We start from the raw sequence: 19904 nt of genomic DNA on the forward strand, positions 1-19904 counted from the left end.
TGGATGGATGGGTGGGTGGGTGGATGGATGAGTAGCTGGGCAGATGGGAATATGGGTGGATGGGTGGAAGGTGGTCAACATAGAATCAAATGGATGGATATAGATACATGGGTGAGTGGAGGATAAACAGTTAATGTGTGAGTGTATAGACGGGTGGAGGATGAGTAGATAGAGGATGGATGGATGAGTGGGTGTTGGTAGAGACTGCTCACTTGTTTCCTGACTGCCCAGACTCCAGAAATAATCACACAGAATTCTGTATTGTTTGCAATACTGTTTGGCCAATAGCTTAAGCATATTGCTAGCTAGCTCTTATATCTTTCCTTAAAACCCATTTCTATTAATCTGTGTATCGCCAAGTGGTTGTGGCTTACTAGCAGCATTCCAGTGCATCTGTCTGCAGTGGCGCTCCATGGCTTCTCACTGACTCCACCTTCTTTCTCCCAGCATTCAGTTTAGTTTTCCCACCTACCCTATCACAGACCAAAGCAGTTTCTTTATCATTAACTGATAAAAAAAATATATATAGAAGGACTTCTTACATCAAGTGGGTAGATGTGTGCATAAATGGCTGAGGGATGGAGGATATATGGATGGATGGATGGATGGATGGATGGATGGATGGATGGATGGATGGTAGACAGAGGATAGCGGGAAGGGTAAAAGATGGACATGTGGATGGTTGAGTAGTTGGTTGAATGTGTAAATGATAGATAAATTGATTCATTAATTGCTTGCTGTGTGCCAGATGTTTCTGTGAATTAGCTAATTGAATTCTGTGTCATTATGTTCTATCATGCAGTCTGTAATTTACTATCAAGGAAGTTGGTCTCAGAGATCCACCTGAGGTATTCCTAAGGTCAGACTACAAGAGAAAAGTGATAGAGATGGGTCTCTGTGTAGGTAGATTGGGGGGTTGCCAACCAGGCTCCCCAGGTCTGCCTCTCAGCTCCATCACTAGGGAGCTGTAAAGTCTTAATGAGTCAATTTGATCTTTCAACTTTCAGTTTACAGTTACTCCCACATGAGGAAAATCATATGTTCCTCAGAAGAATTTTGTGAGTATTAAATGATGATTTTTATGATTCCATTTTTCCATAGGACATTTGGTGGGAAAAGAAAGCAGGAGAAGAGGAAATTGGTGAGTGGTAGGAGACTGAGACAGAGCCCATGTGGGTCACAGATATGCTCTGTAATCGTGGGGCCAACATGCACTGTGTTTACAGACAACAGGCGAGGATAGGGAACTGTCCCAGAAAACCTGGAGTAGCGAGCGAGGACCAACAAGCCCAAAACCCTATCTATGGCTACCCATGTGTCACCCCGAAAAAGACAAGTTCTCCCAGGAAACCGCTGTCCCCCACCCACTGCAGAGAGCTCTTTCTAGAGACTTTCCACTCCTGAAGTAAAAGGGAGACTAGGCACTGGAGACCCACGCAGCTGCACAAAGAAGCAGCTTTGCAACACCCGGAGGCTCTGAAGCAGTGTCTTGCATTGACTACTGTGGTCCTGCTGGGGGTGGGAGGCTTTGTTTGACTGAAGCCTACTTCTTCAGATTCCATTCTTTTTCGACAAAGAGGAAGTATCGCAGAGGGCCCAAAGCCTCAGCGACTAGCCTCCAACTCATTTCGCAGTCCAATTATCTAAATTATTGCTTTGCCCCAGCACAAAAGGAGGAGGCGCGATTTAAAAGTCGCCGGGAGATAAGTGCTCAGTTGCCTCCCCTGTCAACAATGCATAATAATTTTGATCAGCTCTCATCGTGTTGTGATAGCAGCCACAATGGCTGCGACCAGGTCTCCAGGGACTTTTATTTTTAGCTCCAAAAATCACAAAGGAGGAACCAGGAGGAGACTTTACATAAGGCGGACTGGGCTATTGAATGCTGCCCCTGCAAGGCCAACTAAAAATTGGGTTTGGCTTCCGGAGACCAGAGAGCTAACTGGGAGCGAGAGTGGGCGGTTCCCAGGGCTGAAGTCGTGGGCAGCCTAGAAGGGGCCTCACACCGTCTTGTGTGGAATAAGGATAGCTCCTGGACATGGTCAGGAAGGGAGAAGGGGGCATGTGGCTACTGTGGAAATAAATAAAGGGGAACATTTATTTCCAGCTGAGCAGCCCAAGCCTGTGAGAGAGAAGGAAAGCTAACTGTCTGAGGTGAGAGGGCCTCTGGGAGGAGGCAGCCACTGGCGTGAGCCCTGGAAAAGCTTTGATGATCACAGATAAAGTGGGCAAGGGGGAAGAGTGTTCTGGGTAAGTGTAACTGTGAACGTTAAGGCCTGCATAGGCCAACAGAATGGAGGAGTGGTCCTGGCCCGGAAGGGAGAGGAGAGGAATGAAGGTGTCGGTCTGTATGTAGGAAGAGGTTATTCAGCTGCTGATGGTAGCAAGGGGCTGCAGGGAGCATGTGAGCCTGCGAAGGATCAGCTAGTGCTGATGTTGGATCAAGGACATCATTTCCAAGGTGGTGTGCCGGCCTGTGGCTGAGGAACGGTAGATGATAGAAGAGTTGATTGACCTTCCTCTCTACTGGCTGGGGCCCCTTAGAGGGAGAATGGCCCTCAGACTCAGCTAGAGCAGGCTGCCCTGAAAGAGTACTGGGAAACTCACAAAATGCATGCAGCCTGAGGCCCGGTAGAAAACTGAAGAGCCTGGTCTCAGTCTGGAGTGGTCTCTGATGCTCCCGACAAGATGCAGTGTGATCCTGATGTGGCTTGCCTGGGCTGCTCCCCATCCTGAGTGGTGACGTTTTTTGTATCTTGGTGTCCCAGGGTACTGACTTGGGTGGGGCCCAAGCTTGTGGCATGGTTACAGGGGGTGGGGATCTGGGAAGTGGCCCTGGCTTTCTGACTGTGTTGTGGAGGGACACAGAAAGGGGCCACATACTGGCAGCTGGAGATTCTGACAGAGGTGGACCACATCTTTGTTCTCTCTCTCTCTCTCTCTCTCTCTCTCTCTCTCTCTCTCTCTCTCTCTCATACATATGTGTGCCTGCACTTTTGTGCATCATTCCTCAGGTGCTGCCACCTTGTTTTTGGAGGCAGGGTCTCTCACTGACCTGGAGTTCATTGAGTAGACTAGGGTGGCTAGCCAGGGAACCCCAGGGATCTGCCTGCCCCCCCCCACCTCCCCAGCACTGGTATTTATTGTATGTAAGGGCGCCATTTGGGATGTTTAGCCAGACTATATGGTTGAGTTCACTTTCCCACTTTTCCAGCTGCCACTTTCCCAGGCAGGGCTTTCGTCTGACTTTTTTAATCCCAGGGGTGTGCTACCAAACTTGGGGGTCACAACCAGAGCCCCAAGTCAGGTCTGGCCACCCTTCCTCAATAAACCCACTAAAAGAGTTGAATTAAATGCAGAAAGCAGAAAATGGAGATGTATTCGGTATGCCCTCATTGGGAAGAGGGACAAAGAAATTCAGGGAACACTCCAAGTCTGTCTTTGGTATTCTTAAATGAGATTAATGCTTAAATGGAAGGCCCCAAATTGCCTCACACACCCCACCCCATCCCCATTGACCCACTATTGACCAACCTTGCCTGAGCTACAGTCTCATTCTGTAAGGTGGTTTGACAAGTTGTTAGAACAGCGTTGAACCCCCCCCCCCACCCGTGGTGCCCTTTTCTTCTCCCAGGGTGGATTCCTGGGGAAAATGCCCATTTCTTTGAGGTTCATTGTTTTAATAGTCCTCAAACGTTCAGTCAGACTGAGAGACTCAGGAGTCTCTTTAAAACATATTCATTTCTGCCAGGCCAGTTGTAATGGCTTTGCAAGTCCTGTCACCTCCACTGACAAATGTGCCTCATAGGGCAAATTAGGCCTAATGTTGCATATAAGAGAGGATGAACACAGAGGTGGCTCCTGGCTGAGTCTTGATGGGAGTCCAACGCCAGTGGGAAAAGCTCGCCTCTCTTGAGAGAGTGGACCAGGCAAGAACCAATGAAGGACAGGCTGAGGGCCTTGGCCGTGACCTGGTACCTTGGCACCTTTCATGGCCTTGCTCCAGAAGGACTCGGGGCTGGGGAACATGTGATGCAGATCTTCTGGACAGAGACTGCCACCATGCAGTTCAGATGGTACCTGAGCTTCAAGGGCATCGAGAGGCCTAGGGACAGCTTCCTGCTCTCACACTGTGTATCTCTACTTACTCACCAGGTACAGGGATGAGGCCATGATTGCAGCCCACTGAGGTAGACAATGTCTCTGTGACTTGTTTAGTGTGGGGACTGGGACATGTCTACATCATTCCTGTCTCTTTTGTGCATGCGGATAGGAGAGTTGTTCTTGGCCGCAGGCATTCCTAGCTTACAGGGAGTGCAGTGGAGCAGATTGCACAACTGACTCTACCCCAACCTACACCTTCAAGAGGAGCCCAATGCCAACCAATAGCACTCGGGCTCATAGCAGAGAGGCCAGCACTGACAGGCCAGCATCTTTATTCCCCATGCTCTGCAGGCCATAGTGCTGTGACCTTGACTTGTGTTGCTGGGTCTCAGGGATCTTGCAAGAAGAGGTGAATGGCAGAATCCTCCTAATGGCCTCAGGTGTTTTTGTGGGTGATCTGCCTCTATAATCACCAGTGTTGGGGGAGGGCAGGCAGAATTCATGAGCTAGACTAATAAGGGGTAGGAGCCTTGTATATATGGTCAGACCTCAAAGTGCTAATCAGGAAGTAGTTAGCATGTGGACTCAGAAGGACTCTGCCTCCAACTCTACTGAGTCCCCAGCCTCTCCTCTTTGTCAGAAAGGAGTATTGTCCTTCCTCAAGGTCTACTCCAAAGGAGCCATGAGATACCAGGGAAAAGAGACATTGAAAGTGATCAAAGAAGTCCCTGATATCATTGCTATCATCCTAATCTCTGTAAAGTCCAGGGGGTAAATTTTAGGGACCACTGAGGCCTATAGCCCATGATGAATATAACTGGAATGTGGATACTTACATGGTGAACCCCATTTAAAAGTAAATGATAGTAGTGACCCCATTAGGAGTAGATGACAAATTGGAGCTGGCTACAGCACAGCAAAAGCCCAAGTGTACATCAGCCTGCTATCTGGGCCCTCAACTGCACATACAGGCCAGTGCTCACAACCACAAGATCCTGGCCCTCCTGGGTGTCCAGAACTGAGGCCTGAGATGCTTGGTCACTGGACGTGATACAGGTAGAACAGCATCCTATGTCACCTCAGAGATGGAGCGCTAAATCTACTGTGAACAGCTGGACTGCAGAGGAAGTCCAGGCTTTGCAGTCACAGGGTTGTGTCTGTGACTTAGTTGTGTGCCTAAGCATGTGTGCTTTCCCACCAGGTCTGTGTAACTGTGAGTATCATGACAGAGGTCCACTAAACACAGGATGCAGCTCATTAAACCAAGGGCATGGGTCATGCCCAAACATTCCATGACTTGAGGTCCCTCCAACATTTGCCATGGCCTAAGCAAATGTTGGCCACCAAAGTGTGTCTTGACCTCAGCGCTGTCCCCATGAGAACAAATGTGGTCATCACCAGGAGAGCAGATGCCTACCACACGGTATCATCTGAGGGACTGAGAAGAAGACCAGTCAACCTGCTTCATGTGGTTCCCAAAGGCAGGAACAGGACCAGTGCCATGGATTATGGGGTCACAGCAGCTCAAGGGAGCAAACCCTATAGCATCAAAGATGGCAGACTTGTAAACAAGCCCCCAAACCCTGAAATTCGGTTCAGTGAGGTCCAAAGAACTACCCCTCCTCCATCTCTAGAGATGACCTACACTAGGGGAGGCGGGTAGACCAGCTGCCCCCAAGTCCTACTCAGCTTCAAGGCTCCCAGCTGAGCCAAGAGCTGAGTGGGGAGCTGCCCTAGGCTCCTTTGTCCTGTTCCTGGCTGGTAATTGACATAGTGAATGGCCGCTAATGAAGAACAGAGTGGGACTTCCTGGGAGGTGACGAGACAGCCAGAAAGACAACTGCTAATTACCAGAGCCAGCTGGTGGCCCTGGGAGACCATGCTGACAGAAAAGATGATGGTTGAGAGGGGACCAGGCAGGAAGGCGCTTCAGGAAGACTGCTTATTCTAAGGCCTTCTACACCTAGGCACTGGCTCCATGGAGTGATGGGTGAAGAGGTCAAGACTACCATCCCTGCTCTCTTTCCTGGTCAAGCCTTGTGGGGGAGGGGCTATTTGATCACTAAAGTAATTCTAGTGTCCTTCAACTGCCCTTGGCTGTTAGGCTGAGCAAGCTTTCTCTCCCTCCCAGACTCCAGCACTGAGTTCCCTTCCTGTTGCTCATCCCTGACCCTGATGCTGTCTACACCGTTGGCATCTTGCTTCAGTAGCTCCTGGATCAAGCTATGGGTAGCAGCCCAGTCCCTCACTGGTCCTGGGTAAATGAAGCAAGATACCAGGAGCTTGCTGGTGGTCCCCACCTACAGCGCGATGAAGGGAATGGGACGGTGATCATGTTGAAGAGGGAGCTCTCAGTGAGATAGATCGGCAGTGTGGTCAGTCATTGGGCATTCCCAACACCTGGCAAAGGGCAGGCTGTCTCTCTGCCAGCCACTGGAGTGTCTGGTAGCTGCCTTCTTTGGAGTCCTGTTTCCTAACTCTTCCTTAATTCTTCCTTCTTCTAGTCTGGAGCAGTCTCTGTCTGCGTGGAGTAGGTCTCAGTTTCTCGCACACCTGGGGCCCCTGAGCCTCACCTGCCCTCCCTCAGATCCACTGACTCCTCATGGGTCCCTCTCCCTAACATCTGGGCCATACTCTGGTTCTTAGCCCTTGAGGGCCAAGGGCTCTGCTGGGATGGGATTCTGATCATATGCACCTGCCCTAACTAACTGCATCTGCCCTGAGAGGCCAGGCTCCTCCTTCGCCTCTTCTGTCTGCCCTCCCCTTCATTTGGGTCCTGCCACCGACAGGTGTGTGCTACTCTAGGGCAGGGAAGACTTCAGTGGCCAGACTGACCCCCTGAATCTCAACTATCCCTTTCCCTTAGAGGTGCCGAAATCCTCAGCTGAGATGGTAGCAGGAGAGCCCTGAGCCCACCTCCCTTCTTCCTGAATTGTCTGCCAGAGTCATAGAAACTGCCAGGTGGCGGCTTCAATGGTTGGCAATGCTGGAAGCCTTGAGGCTACAGCCCATGTATGGGCAGCTGGATTTTCCTGTGGGTGCCAAGGGAGATAGTTCTAGCATTCCCTGACATCTTGGCCATCTTGTCCTGTCTTCATACAGACTTCTTGCCTGTGTCTCTGTTTTGTTTTGTTGTGCTTTTTGTTTTTCGAGACAGGGTTTCTCTGTAGCTTTGGAGCCTGTCCTGGAGCTCACTCTGTAGACTAGGCTGGCCTCGAACTCACAGAGATCTGCCTGACTCTGCCTCCCAAGTACTGGGATTAAAGGCATGTGACACACTGCCTGGCTTCTGTCTTTCTTTTTTATAGGACACTAGCCATTGTGTTAAGGACTCCTTAACCCAGTGTGGCCTTACTTTGGCTAATCTCACAGCCTCTCTCCCACACAAATTGTGTTCTGACATTCTGGACATGGATGCTGAAGGACGCATGCAGACTAATATACCCTGATCGCCCCGCTTCACCTCTCTGATTCTCAAAAGAGGCAAGGAACATTCTTACAGCTTCTCCCCCTTTCCCATAGATTTTGCCCTGTGACATGTACCAAGGCCCTGTGAACTAAGCCACTTTCTCCCAGAGCCCCATGGCTAGGTAGATGCTCAGCTTACAGAGGAAGCAATGCTCTGTCCCCCAGAGGCTAAGCTTCTGTGGCAAAGGAACTTCTCCCTCCCTGCAGAGAGGAGAATGGTACAGAATCAAGGTCCCCAAAGCCAGCATGTTGTGTGTGTCCACCACTTTTCCCCATGAACATGAGCAGGCCTCTGATCCCAGAGAGACATCACCCACATGTGTCTGCACACACGCACACACACGCACACACTGTGCTCTGTGTAGCCCTGCACCACGCTTTCCTGCTTTGCCTCAGAGGAAGCTGAAGACCGAGGCAAGGCAATGAGATGGGGAATCGTGCTTCTCGGGCAATTACCCACACCTCGTATAGTCTAATGAGCCGTTGAGGGGCCCCGGATGGAACATTTAGGGGGGTTATTGAATGTTTCCTCACAGTTTACCCAGTTGCAGGAATTAATTGATTTATGGACTGGAAGAACATGTGTGTCTCTGAGCAAGGGCGGGTGTCTTTCTAAATGCGGCTTTCTCTCTGTGTGAACTTGCGGCAGCATGGTTATAGGCCTGGGCTCCCTGGCCTTGGCATCTGGGCTCCACAGTTGCCTGCACTTGGTGATGAGAAGCCACTGAAAGTGTGATTGCACACCAAAGGACAGGTCTGCAGCTATGAATGATCTTGGGATCTGGATTTCCCTTGCCTTTCTCAAAATTCAGTTAATCCCATCCACCCAGAGTTGTGCTATATGCTGCACTCTGTTTTTAACTAAACTTACAAGTTTTCTTTCATTGCTTGAAAACTACCACAATATTGTGGAATTGTAAGTTTGATAAATGATCGCTGCTTGCTTTTCCTTTCCTTCCGGTTTTTTTTTTTTTTTTCCTTCCACCATACAGGTCCCAAGGATGGAATTTAGGCCTTCAGTCCTCAGAGCGAGTTCTTTATCAACTGAACTATGGCTGTCCACAAACTGGTGATTCTCCTGCCCTCATTGACCAATGGCTCCCATTACACCTGGCTGCTATATTTTCTCAATACACATTAGAATAGTCCTGCAACTGGTCACTGATGTTGCCTCCTTGATTTTTAGAGATTTTGGAGATGAGAGCAATGGGGTGCAGGGAGAGAAGCCGCTAGCGGGAGTCACATCTGTGACCTCGGAGTGAAACACAGGCAGGTGGCAGGTTCACTCTGGGTGGTGGAAAGCCAGGCCAGCCAGGTGTCCCCTTTGTCTCTATCTTATCATCCTCTCTAGAAGTATCTTTGGTTCTACCCCAGTCTGAAGCCAAAGTAGCCAGGGAGAAACAACTGCCTTCTTGGGTCAGCCACTCTGGTCCGTGCACTCCAGTGTGAGAGTGTACGTGAAATCACATCTGGGAAGGCTGTTACATAGAGATGGGACCCAAGGATGATTGGCTGGGATGAAGAGACTCCACCCTACCCTGACTGCTTCTTAAGTTCCTACAGGCCCCATCTGTGTCAGGTTGGCTCTGGGAACTGCCTGCAGTGTGCACACCATTGCAGCCTGTTAAGACATTGAAGCTCCACCCTGTCTTAGGAGGAGCAGGGGCAGTAGACAGAGAGGTCCTCCACCCCTTCATCTGTGTCTCTTACACAGTGGTGAGCAGAAGCCCCAGGGTGTTTTCATACTGTCAGGATACCAGGCCCTTCATCCTGGAGTCCCGTCATGGTGGACAGGTTTGACCCTCGACAACGACAGGGCAGCTAGGGTGGGAATGGCTCTGGCAACACACTGCCAGCCGTCTCCTCAGCCCCGCTTGGCTACACATTGCTGTCCACCATCTCCAAGCTTGGTTCCTTTCCTAGGTGCCACCACTAGAAAATGTGAGTCAGTCCTTCTATGTGCCAGGCTCCCAAGAGACAGTGCTGTCTTGGCGACCTTGACACTCCACTCATGGGAGCCCCATCTGCTGCTGGAGTTAGCTCTGAACACTACCCTGGGGATAGGACTTCCCTTCCCCTGGCTTGTGCCTGGTAGCCTTTCCTGAATCTCCTCAGCACGATGGCCGGCAGCCTGAGCAGCCACAGCTACAATGCAATTCTTGTCACTTGGTTTCCACTCTGGCTAGTTCCGTGGTCCCTGCTTTTAGCTGGCAGATTAGAGAAAGAGAGATTTGCATAGCAATAAAAAAGTAATTAAAATCACCAACACATGAAAAGCCCATTATAAGATTCCCTGGGAAAGACGCCTCCCCTGGTCAGGAAAGATACAGTGAGCGGGTGGGGGTGGCGAACCAATTAACCAAGCCTGTTAGCTGTCCATTATCAGCACTGGGTGCTGCACATGTAAATATTAATTGCGGCAGGGCCAACTTGCTAACAGCCAACTGAACTCATAAATATCCTGAGCACAATTAATGGTGACGAAGTGCGTGTGTCTCGGTGGTGGCGCTTGGTGAAGCACCCGGGAATGACTCTGAGCAGGAAGCTGCCTGCTGCCACCACAAATCTGTCCCCCTGTTCATCCGTTTCAGACGTGACCATGCTTCTCTCAAGTATCTGATTGCACTCCGAGGCCTGAATTATGATGTTTCCGTTTATACGGCCACTTAGAAAGAATGCCTAGGCATCCGTGTGCCTCTGTTATGCGCACACTTGCAGACCGGCACCCATCAAATCGCCCATGAGTTGCCGATTGAATTAGAGCTGATGCTTACAGACAGCGGGAGGCCCATCTCCCTTTGGAGGGGTGGGCATTCGGAGAAGTCACTTCAAGGAATGGCACCCACCAGGCATAACACTGAGGGGAACTCAGAAAGGGGGGTCCCTGGCTTCTTGCGGACATCGTAATTCCAGGAATCTCCTAGAGGTGTACGTACCGTCTCCAATTCCCCTGTTATCTTTCTACCCTGGAAAGCAAATGGAGAAATGAGCTTCAACCTCAGTGGAGGTCCCAGTCAGAGGGCTAAGGCAGGTTATAGAGAAGATCTTCTTTGCTTTTACCCCAAATCTGCCCCCGAGGGCAACTGGTTGACCTCTCCCACCCAAATGCCTTGAGTTTCATAGACCTTGAACTCAGAGTCCTAGAACTTCCCAGAATCTAGGCTGTGCTAAGAGAACACGATCTTGAAAGGGCCCCAAGGCAGAAGCCTATGACTCTGGCAGCTGTCACACGCTTCCTTCGTAGTTTGCCAGGTGACACAGCAGTTATGGAGATCAGAGTGCACTCTGTGAACTGGAGGCAAGAAACACAGACTGACCTGCCGGCCCTGACGTCCAGAGCAGAGCAGTAATGGGACGTGGCCTGTGTCGTCATTCTCCTCATCCCTTCTGCGCTCCGTCCACACAATATGGACATTTTAGAACAGAGAGCAAGACTGGGGGCCTCTACCCCCTGGAGCTTTTATGTGTGAAAAGCAGATGGGGAAGAGTGGATCGAGTGATGGCATGTATCAAAGACAAAAGGAACCATTGCAGAAGGTGGGCAGGTGAGGTTCCTGCTAATATGACTTCTGAATTGAGAGCTGAAGGCTGAGAGGTCTGGAAGGCATTGGGGAAGAGTCAGCTCTGCCATCAGAGGGCAGCAAGGGAGAAGAAAGCCTTGGGTCAGGAGTGGGTGTAATGCTGAGAGATTGTGCAGCGGGGGGGGGGGTGGCTGGAGTCCTAGGACTTTCTAGGAAGTTCTAAGGGCTAAGGCTACATTTTTAGAGAGGTGGAGGCCTTCGCAGAGTGTGAGCAGAGAAGGGGCACCAGCCAGTTTTCCAGCACTGGCCTGCAACTGAATAAGGAGATAAAGGGAGGGATGTACAGAGGGGGGAGGGAGGGAGGGAGGGAGGGAAGAAGGGAGGGAGAGAGGGAGGGAAGGAGGAAAGGGAGAGAAATGGAGACAGGAGGAAGGAGAAAGAGGAAGGAGGAAGAGGGGTGAAGAGCAGCAAGCTAGAGAAAGTGAGAGGGTGTTAAGGAGACAGAGGGAGTTAGAGAGATAGGCAGAAATGGAGGGTAGAGACAAAGATAACAGGAGACAGAGAGAGGAGGGGTACCAGGGAGGGATGGAGAAAAAAAAGAGAAAAAGAGAGAGGCAAAGACACAGAGAAGGAGACAGAGACACACGGAGAAAGGGAGAGAAAGGAAGGTGTTGAGATAGAGTTGGAGGTAGAAAGGGATAGGGAGCAGAGAGGCAAGGTGGTGTGAGCAGAGAGGACTATGGGAAGGTGAGATAGCAGCAGTGGATCTAAGGAGCCAGCAGGAAGAGGTGAGAGGTGGGCAGGCACCTTAGTCTATTCTGAAAGCTTTTCTCTTGAGTTGGACAGAGCTGGTGTGATACCAAGGGGCCAGAGTATCTCCAAGGCTTCCAACACAAGAAACCATTGAGAAGATGCATCCTTCAGTGGGCTGGAGATGAGGTGGGGAGGAGCAGCTGTCTGGGAAGGCAGGGAACTGGACCGGGTTGTCAGGCTTGTCACATCTTTTAGCCCTCTGGATAGAGTGTGGGTTCAATACTTAGATATATGAATCAGAAGTTTAGGGGAAAAAAATTCAGACCTGGACACTTATCCCATGAAGGAAGCGAGTTAAGCGAAAAAGCTGACCAAGTGACGATTCCCAGTGACTTGCAGAGGTATGGCAAGGTGAGGAGAACCAAGAGTGAAAGGTGCCCTGGGAGCAGAGGTGGCCTGGTGATTGGAATGAAAACACTTCCAGAAGAGTGGCACAGGGAGTGGCAGGATTAGGAGGTGTGGCCTTATTGGAACAGGTGTGGCTTTGTTGGAAGAAGTGCATCACTAGGGGGTGGGCTTTGAGGTCAAAGAAGCTCAAGGCAGTCACTTCCTGCTGCCTGAGGATCAAGATTTAGAACTCTCAGCTCCTTCTTTCTTCCCACCTCTTCACAGCAATAAAAGCCTAACTAAGATAGGTGGGGAGGGTGGGTCATCTTGCCAAATACTGACAACAGATGGAATCAAATGAGGCTCGAGGAATTACTATCAGTCCTGGTCACAGGGAGTCACTGATAAGCACTGTCTGGTAGAATGGAGGGAACTCCCAGGTAACATAGAGAAAGGATGCAGAAGCAAGCAGAGTGTCTGCTCAGGCCATGTGATGACCAGGAGGGTAGTAACAGGTGCATGGGGTCATATTTTGTGCCGATGTGCACATACATGTACATATGTATGCAAGCAAATATACAACATGTATGTGCAGAAGATGACTATATGCATTTCTGTGTACTTGGCTGTGTGTTTCTATGAACATATGTAAGCACATACATGTGAAAGCCAGAGGTCAGCCTAAGCTGTTATTTCTAAGTAGCCATCTGTTACTTTTTACGAGAGAGAGAGACTCTCCCTGGGATTTGGGGTTCACTGATCAAGTTAGGCTGGCAAGCCAGTAGGCCCTGGAGAGTTACCCTGTGCTGGATTACACACATGTACTACTACACACATTTACATGGATGTTAAAGATCAAACTCAGGTCCTCATGCTTATGTAGCAAACAGTTTACGGACTGAGTCATCCTCTGGGTCACAGATGATCATATGTATTTCATAGACATGCACACACACTGCCATATGCATATATGTACACGACACACATGTAAAAGATCTTTGCAACAGAAAGTTGTAAGTCAAGAGAATGGAGAAACATCACACACATATGTACACTGTACATGTGTGAAAGATATTTACAACAGACAGTTATATCTCAGGAGAGTGAGATGTCACAATATAGGATGTCAAGTGGCCCCAAGAATGGAATAATGTGAGGTTCTAGCTTCTTTGGACCCAGGACCTTCAGCGGTAGCCTGTGTTGCAAGTGATCTTATCCATGGTTCTGAATTCAACTTTCAGTTAAGATTACCCTTGGGAGCTCAGAGAAGGTGCTCAACATGCAATTTATGGCTACATCCGTCTGCATGTTTAATTGCTATTTTATCACCCAGTAAATCACAAACATTACATAACTGGTTGGATTCCATCTGTGCAGTGGGGCAGAGACCAGAAAGGAAGGGCTGGGGAGAAGGAAAGATGTTGGTTGTGTACACTGAACCTGTCATATGCAGGTACACTGAAGGCCAGCTTTCAATCCTCTTGTAGAGCTTGCTGGTCACCCTACAAGATGGGTCCCACAGTTGCTTCTACTCTGCGTGGCTCAGAGAAGTCAAAGTGCGGAACTATTAACAGTCATGTCAGGGTCTGACACAGCAGTTGGCCCACTCTGCTCACACTTAGCCTTGTGCACTTGCAAGGCCTCAGCCACCACCCACAGGACATCCTATTTCCTGTCTTCATCCTACATTCCTTACCGTGGTTTCCAAGAAATCCATGGCATCAAGATGAGGACAGAGGCCAACAGCCTGGTTGAAGGTGTGTGGGGGAAAGCTCGTGTTGTGAGTGGATCACTACCTGGAAGGAGGTTTAGTTAATCTTAGATACTCGTGGTTTCATCCAGTACAAGTGTGTTCAAGCCACAGTGCTCATCCCACACTCCGAACAGTACTGACAGCTGCACCTGCCGAGATCCCTTCTCTGGGACAGCAGTGCATAGCCTGCGGTAGCCAGGAGAAGGTTCTCAAAATAGACAAGACAGTGGCTCTGAAGATGTGCTGCTAGACCTGTAGCCATGGTGACCGAGTCAATTGAGCCCTAGATCTGCCTTTGGGGTCTACCCCACTTGCATACCTCTCACGGCCTCCCGTCTCTTCCTCCTTTTTCTTCAAAGGTGATGAAGGCTGTCCTTCCCCATTTGCCTTCTCCACTTTCATTAGTGGCTCCAAACTAGCTGAGACAGAAAGCTCCAGATGGGTCTCCCATGCAAGAGCTTTGTCACCAAGGCCACACTCAGTGGCCCTTTCCTCCAGATCTGTGTGTCCTTGTCCATAGTCCATTTTTGTTTGTTTGTTTGTTTGTTTATTTTTTAGAGACAGGGTCTCACCGTGTAGATCTGGCCTTTCTGTCCTGAACTCACTGTGCTAAGCAGGCTGGCCTCAAACTCACAGAGATATGCCTGCCTCTCCCTCCTAAACTTCCCAAGTTCTGTGACTGAGGAGGTGTGCCACAACATCTGGCTGGTCCACAGTCCCATTGTCACCCTTGGGAGCTCCCTGAAAGATGGAGGTTCTTATGATATCTACATTTTGAGGTGTTGTTTGAGGTTGATTTAGTGTGACATGCCTAAAAGTCATTTTCTCCTAGATTATAGTCAGAGTTAATCTTCTACATAGAAAGATAATCTATCTATCTATTATTTGTCTATCTATTTGATCATCTATTTGTCTATCCTCTACCCATTATCTATCAAATATGCCTATCATGCCCATTTTTCTTGTACCTATCATATCTATCACTTATCCACCTAACATCTATCATCTATATGCCTCTCACATATCGTATCTAACATATATACCTGCATATCTATAACCTATGATCTATCTGATCATCTATTTATCCATCATCTTTCACTTTTAATATCTATTACATCTATAATCTGTATATTTACAATATACCCATATTTCATCTACCTAATCATCTATTTATCATTGGCTTATATCTATCTATCATCTATTTTTATCTATTATCTATCTACTCATCTATCTATCCTCTAATTATCTGTCTACTTAGATGGTTTCTATCTATCCATCTATCTTTTACCCGTCCACCATGTATCCACTTGTTAACATCGTCTTCCTCTGTCTATTTGTCTATCTACCTACCTACCTGGTATCTCTCTCACCCAGACCTACATAGAAGAGACTGTCTTGGGTCAGAAGAACCACAGTTCAAGTCCTTTGGTACAGATGTGTACCCATGCTATTTCCTGGCTCTGAATTTGCTTAACTTTGCAAAGTGGGAGGAGGGCGGGCTTCAGTTTGTCATGGAGTCAAACCCTGTCTCCTCACTCAGTGGCAGGGAGAGTCATTAATCCCTGGACCCCTCTCGTCTTTGAGCTTTTTATTTGGGTGACGAGGACAGCTGTCACAGTTTTACAAGGCTGCTAAGAGAAGTTAGGGAGGCATGCCTTTGCCATTCCTGATCTCTGATCTCAGAGTGCCTCAGTGTCCCATGGAAAGCAATAGTGGGTCCTGGGTGACATCTATCACACCTCTAGGTGCTGATTCAAGTTCCCGCTAAATGGTGACCCCAGCTTTCCCAGGCAGGGCCGCGTCAGTATGGCTGTCTCGAGTGACTTTTCTAAGCCTTTCGCCAAGCAGCTGACTTCTCTCTGACGTGCCGTGATGCTCAGAGGCATGTCCCCTTGCCCTCCTGGGCCCTGGCATCCTAGTTAGAAGGATCAGCTGATGCCCTTCTCTTACAATTAACTCCATGTGTCAGACTACAAATTGACAAAACTGTCAGACAAGCAACAACAGAAAAAAAAAAGGTTTTAATTAGTTCTTCATGAAGATCAGGAAACATGGTAAGAGAAAAATGCCTGAATCTGCACGAGGTTCTTTGAACTATAATTAGAACGTGGGATTTAAAAGCCGTGCGGGCCCATTAGCTCTGTGCTTACTGTTCAGAAACAGGATGGAAGGGGAGTATGGAGGAAGCTGGTGATGGTCATGTCAGCTTAAAGACACGTGTTCTTTCAGTTAAATGCCTAAGATTTCCTTTTTCATCTGTGCTCCTGAGAGTCCTTGAAGCTGGTGTCAAACCTAGAATGTAGATACAGTATCTGCTCATGAGGCACCACATCTAAGCCAGGCCCTGGATTCCTTGGCAACACAACCTGGCGAGGATGGGGAGAGTGAGTGCAGAGTATATTGGGGTGGCTTGGGGAGCTAAGCAGAAGCAACCTGGCTCCTCCCATCTCAGGCAGAACCAACCTGGACCCTCCCATCTCAGACAGAACCAACCTGGACCCTCCCATCTCAGACAGCAGCAGCTTGGCCCCTTCCATCTCAAGGCAGAACCAACCTTACTTCCTCCCATCTCAGACAGCAGCAACCTGGCCCCTGACATCTCAAGGCAGAACTGACATGGCCCCTCCCATCTCAGGCAGAGTCAACCTGGACCCTCCTATCTCAGACAGCAACAACTTGGCTCCTTCCATCTCAAACAGAACCGATCTGGCCCCTCCCATCTCATGGCAGAATCAGCCTGGCACTGCAACCCATCTCTCTGATCCACCCAGAACTGGGAAGGGGGCCCTGCCTCTTAGTTAGGAGGTCCCTCCTCAGGAAATGGAAGAGGGTAGTTCAAAGCTGGGCTGCCAGCATCTTTGATTTTCTTGGCAGGGAATCCTGTTTAGACACTGGGGAAGGGAAACAATGAGGAAACCCCAGCTCCCCCGAATTAAGATGCCTCAAGTCTCATCCACCTGAAGCCACCTGAGGTCCCCCTTATCTCACAGTCTTCCCACAGCTTGCCACCTACAGGATTTCCTTCCCCGAGCTCTAATTAGAATAATTACCAACACAGAGATGGCACGTTCTGTGTGCTTTCTAAGTCTTAACTAGGGGAATTCTCACATCATTAGGTGCATTTCATAGACGAAGAAGCAGAGAACAGAATGTTGAGTAACTTCCAAGGTCAGGCAGCTGCAGGCGTTGGGGCTCAGATTCCCTTCTAGGCAGCTGGATCCAGAGCCCCCCTTCTCAGCTAAGACCCAACCTCACTACTGGCTTTTGAGTTTCTCTCTCTTAGAGCCTGAGTTGTAGACCAGATGTTGACTTTGCAGGATCAGTTGTGCTGTTTGTTCACACTCAAGCAACATTGTTGTTGATTTATGGTCATGTTGCTGCTCTTGCTGGATTTGAACTCAGAACTCTGTGGGGCATCCATGTGGCACGGTTCAAATCCTGTTGTTGGCTAGTTCACATAATATTTACATCTTATTTAAACAGAATAAACATTCTAAAAGATGTCAAAGTCATAAGTGAACAAACAAGCTGATAGACATCACAGCCCAAACCAAGCAGGATAGGAACTGAATGACAGCAGGTCCTGAGCCCTCCATGCCTCCTGCCGGCTGGATGCTCTCTTGCGCCTCCTTCCTTCCCCAACTACTGCAGAAGGAGCTGCTTTTTTGTGACTGCATTGTGTACCATGTGAACACATGGAGGTTCATGTCTCTATCTGTGGCATTGTTAACAGGCAGTGTAATTGGCTCTAATTTTCTGGCTATTACAAATACAGCACCTATAGACTTTTGTGACCATATCTCTTGGTAGAAAAGAGATGTCAGCTTGAGGGAGGATCAAGTCCTGAAATACCATGCGCTCAACTGAGTTCTGAGTTCAAGTCCAGGACTTTCCTCTGCTCAGTCCTAACCTGGGAGAACATGGTTAGACTTCCTCGACGGTTGCAGTTCCTTCTTGCAGCCCCAGGGCAGGGTTGCTAGAAGTCAAATAGATGATGTGTGTTGGGGTTTCTATTGCGGTCACAAAACACCGCGACCACAAACAACGTGGGGAGCAGAGGATTTATTTCAGCTCACAGCTTTCAGGTCACACCCCATTGCTGAGGGAAATGAGGGCAGGAACTCAAGTAGGGCGGAAACCTGGAGGCAGGAGCTGATGTAGAGGCCATAGAAGGAGGCTTGCCCTCATGGCTTGCCCAGCCAGCTTTCCTATACACGGTCCAGGACTACCTGCCCACAGTGGCACCGTGTATAACAGATCATTAATCCAGACAATACCCCCACAGACTTGCCTACAGACCAGTCTTTTTTATTATTTATTTATTTATTTATTTATTTATTTATTTATTTATTTATTTATTTATTTAAGATTTCTGTCTCTTCCCTGCCACCGCCTCCCATATCCCTCCCCCTCCCCCAACCAACTCCCCCTCTCTCGGCTGTTTGGATGTTCACCTTACTAGACCTGGAAGGAGGTGGGAGGTCCTTGGACTCCCCACAGGGCAGGGAACCCGGTCTGCTCTACAGACCAGTCTTATGGAGGCATTTCCTCGGTTGAGATTCCCTCTTCCCAGCTATGGCTAGGTTTGCAGCAAGTTGACGACACACTAACGGGAACTAGTAATGCAACCAATGTCCTTAAGTCGCCTGATGCCACACACGTGCCCCATTGAGAAGACTGTCTTTCTCCTCTGGTGTTACAGCCATGCACATATATGTTATTCCTCCTGGGGATGTGGCTCAGGGATGCTGCACTTGCTCATGTTTGAGGCCGTGGGGTTTGGTCTCCAGCACTACGGAATAAGTAAAATACTTTAGCAGGGGCTGGAGAGCTAGTTCAGGTAGCAAGTAAAGTGCTCGCTGTGTGATCCTGAGTTTGAGCAAAAGCACCGGAGTTTGAGCAAAAACTTGAAAAAATTTGCCAGATATGGTGGTGTGAGCCTGTAATCCTAACACCAAGATTGGGGAGGCAGGAGGACCTCCGGAGCTTGCTGGCTAGCCAGCCAGGTCTGATCTGAGAGCTCCAGGTCCCAGCAACAGATGGATTCAAAAACCGAGCTGGACAGGTAGCAGAGAACAACACCAGAGTCTTTATGTACATACTCATGTGCACACGTGCACACACACACACACACACACACACACATTCAAACATTAGTTAACCATTCTGGGTAAAAGAATGTTCTGTAATCTTAATAGGTGTGTTTCTAATAAGTAATGGGCCCAGCACTCTGTTGACTATGTTTTGTTGTTGCTCCTGTGACAAGCCATTTGCTGCCATTTAAAAAAGATGGGTAGCCTGGTTTCTCCATTAATGCACATTTTATTTAAAATATAAGCCTTTTGACCAACATAAAGGATAGATTCTAACAGAATACAATGTATGACTCTCTTCCTCCCTAACGATGCCTTCAAGGTCACAACAAAAGGTCCTACTACCTTCTCAAGGATTCACTGTCTAGCTTTCCCCATTTAGGATTAAAATCTGGAACTGGAGACCCAGCATGGTTTGTAAACCACTGTCAGGCAGTGTGAAGGAGGGAACATTTATTTTTTCCCCATCTGGGAATTTGCTATAAGCCGCTGTGGTCTTTGGAAAGGCCCATCTTTCTCCATTTCAAATAGAATGAGAGAGTCCTTTATGGGAAGGGCCCCTGGGCAAGCCCAGCTCCTTCCAGCCTGCGAAAGGCTGTTTCCTAGGGAGACCTTGGCTGTTTGTTTATTGAAGGGATCTGTGGGCGGGTTTTTTTTTTTTCTGTCAAAGTTATTGGAATCGAGTTCACAATATTTCCTGGATATCCCCTCAGTGTCCGGATACCCAGTCCTGACGTCATCTTCCTGGCCCTTGGTATTTACAGTTCGCTGCTGCTTTTTTCCTCATTGATCTGGTTATGGGCAGAAATGGTTTCAAAACCATCA

General features: G+C 48.9%; 1 long non-coding RNA gene across 1 annotated transcript in view; it reads left to right on the top strand.

The window, feature by feature from the left end:
- LOC113456751 overlaps positions 1-9930 on the top strand; it is a 23641-nt gene extending 13711 nt beyond the window's left edge. The window contains exon 3 of the long non-coding RNA XR_003377496.1: positions 8565-9930. This is a non-coding gene — a long non-coding RNA (uncharacterized LOC113456751). The remainder of the gene's footprint in view (positions 1-8564) is intronic.
- The last annotated feature ends 9974 nt before the right edge of the window (positions 9931-19904 follow it).

The sequence above is a fragment of the Microtus ochrogaster genome, chromosome 15 (genome assembly GCF_000317375.1).
Source record: "Microtus ochrogaster isolate Prairie Vole_2 chromosome 15, MicOch1.0, whole genome shotgun sequence".
In the NCBI taxonomy this organism is placed as follows: domain Eukaryota; kingdom Metazoa; phylum Chordata; class Mammalia; order Rodentia; family Cricetidae; genus Microtus; species Microtus ochrogaster.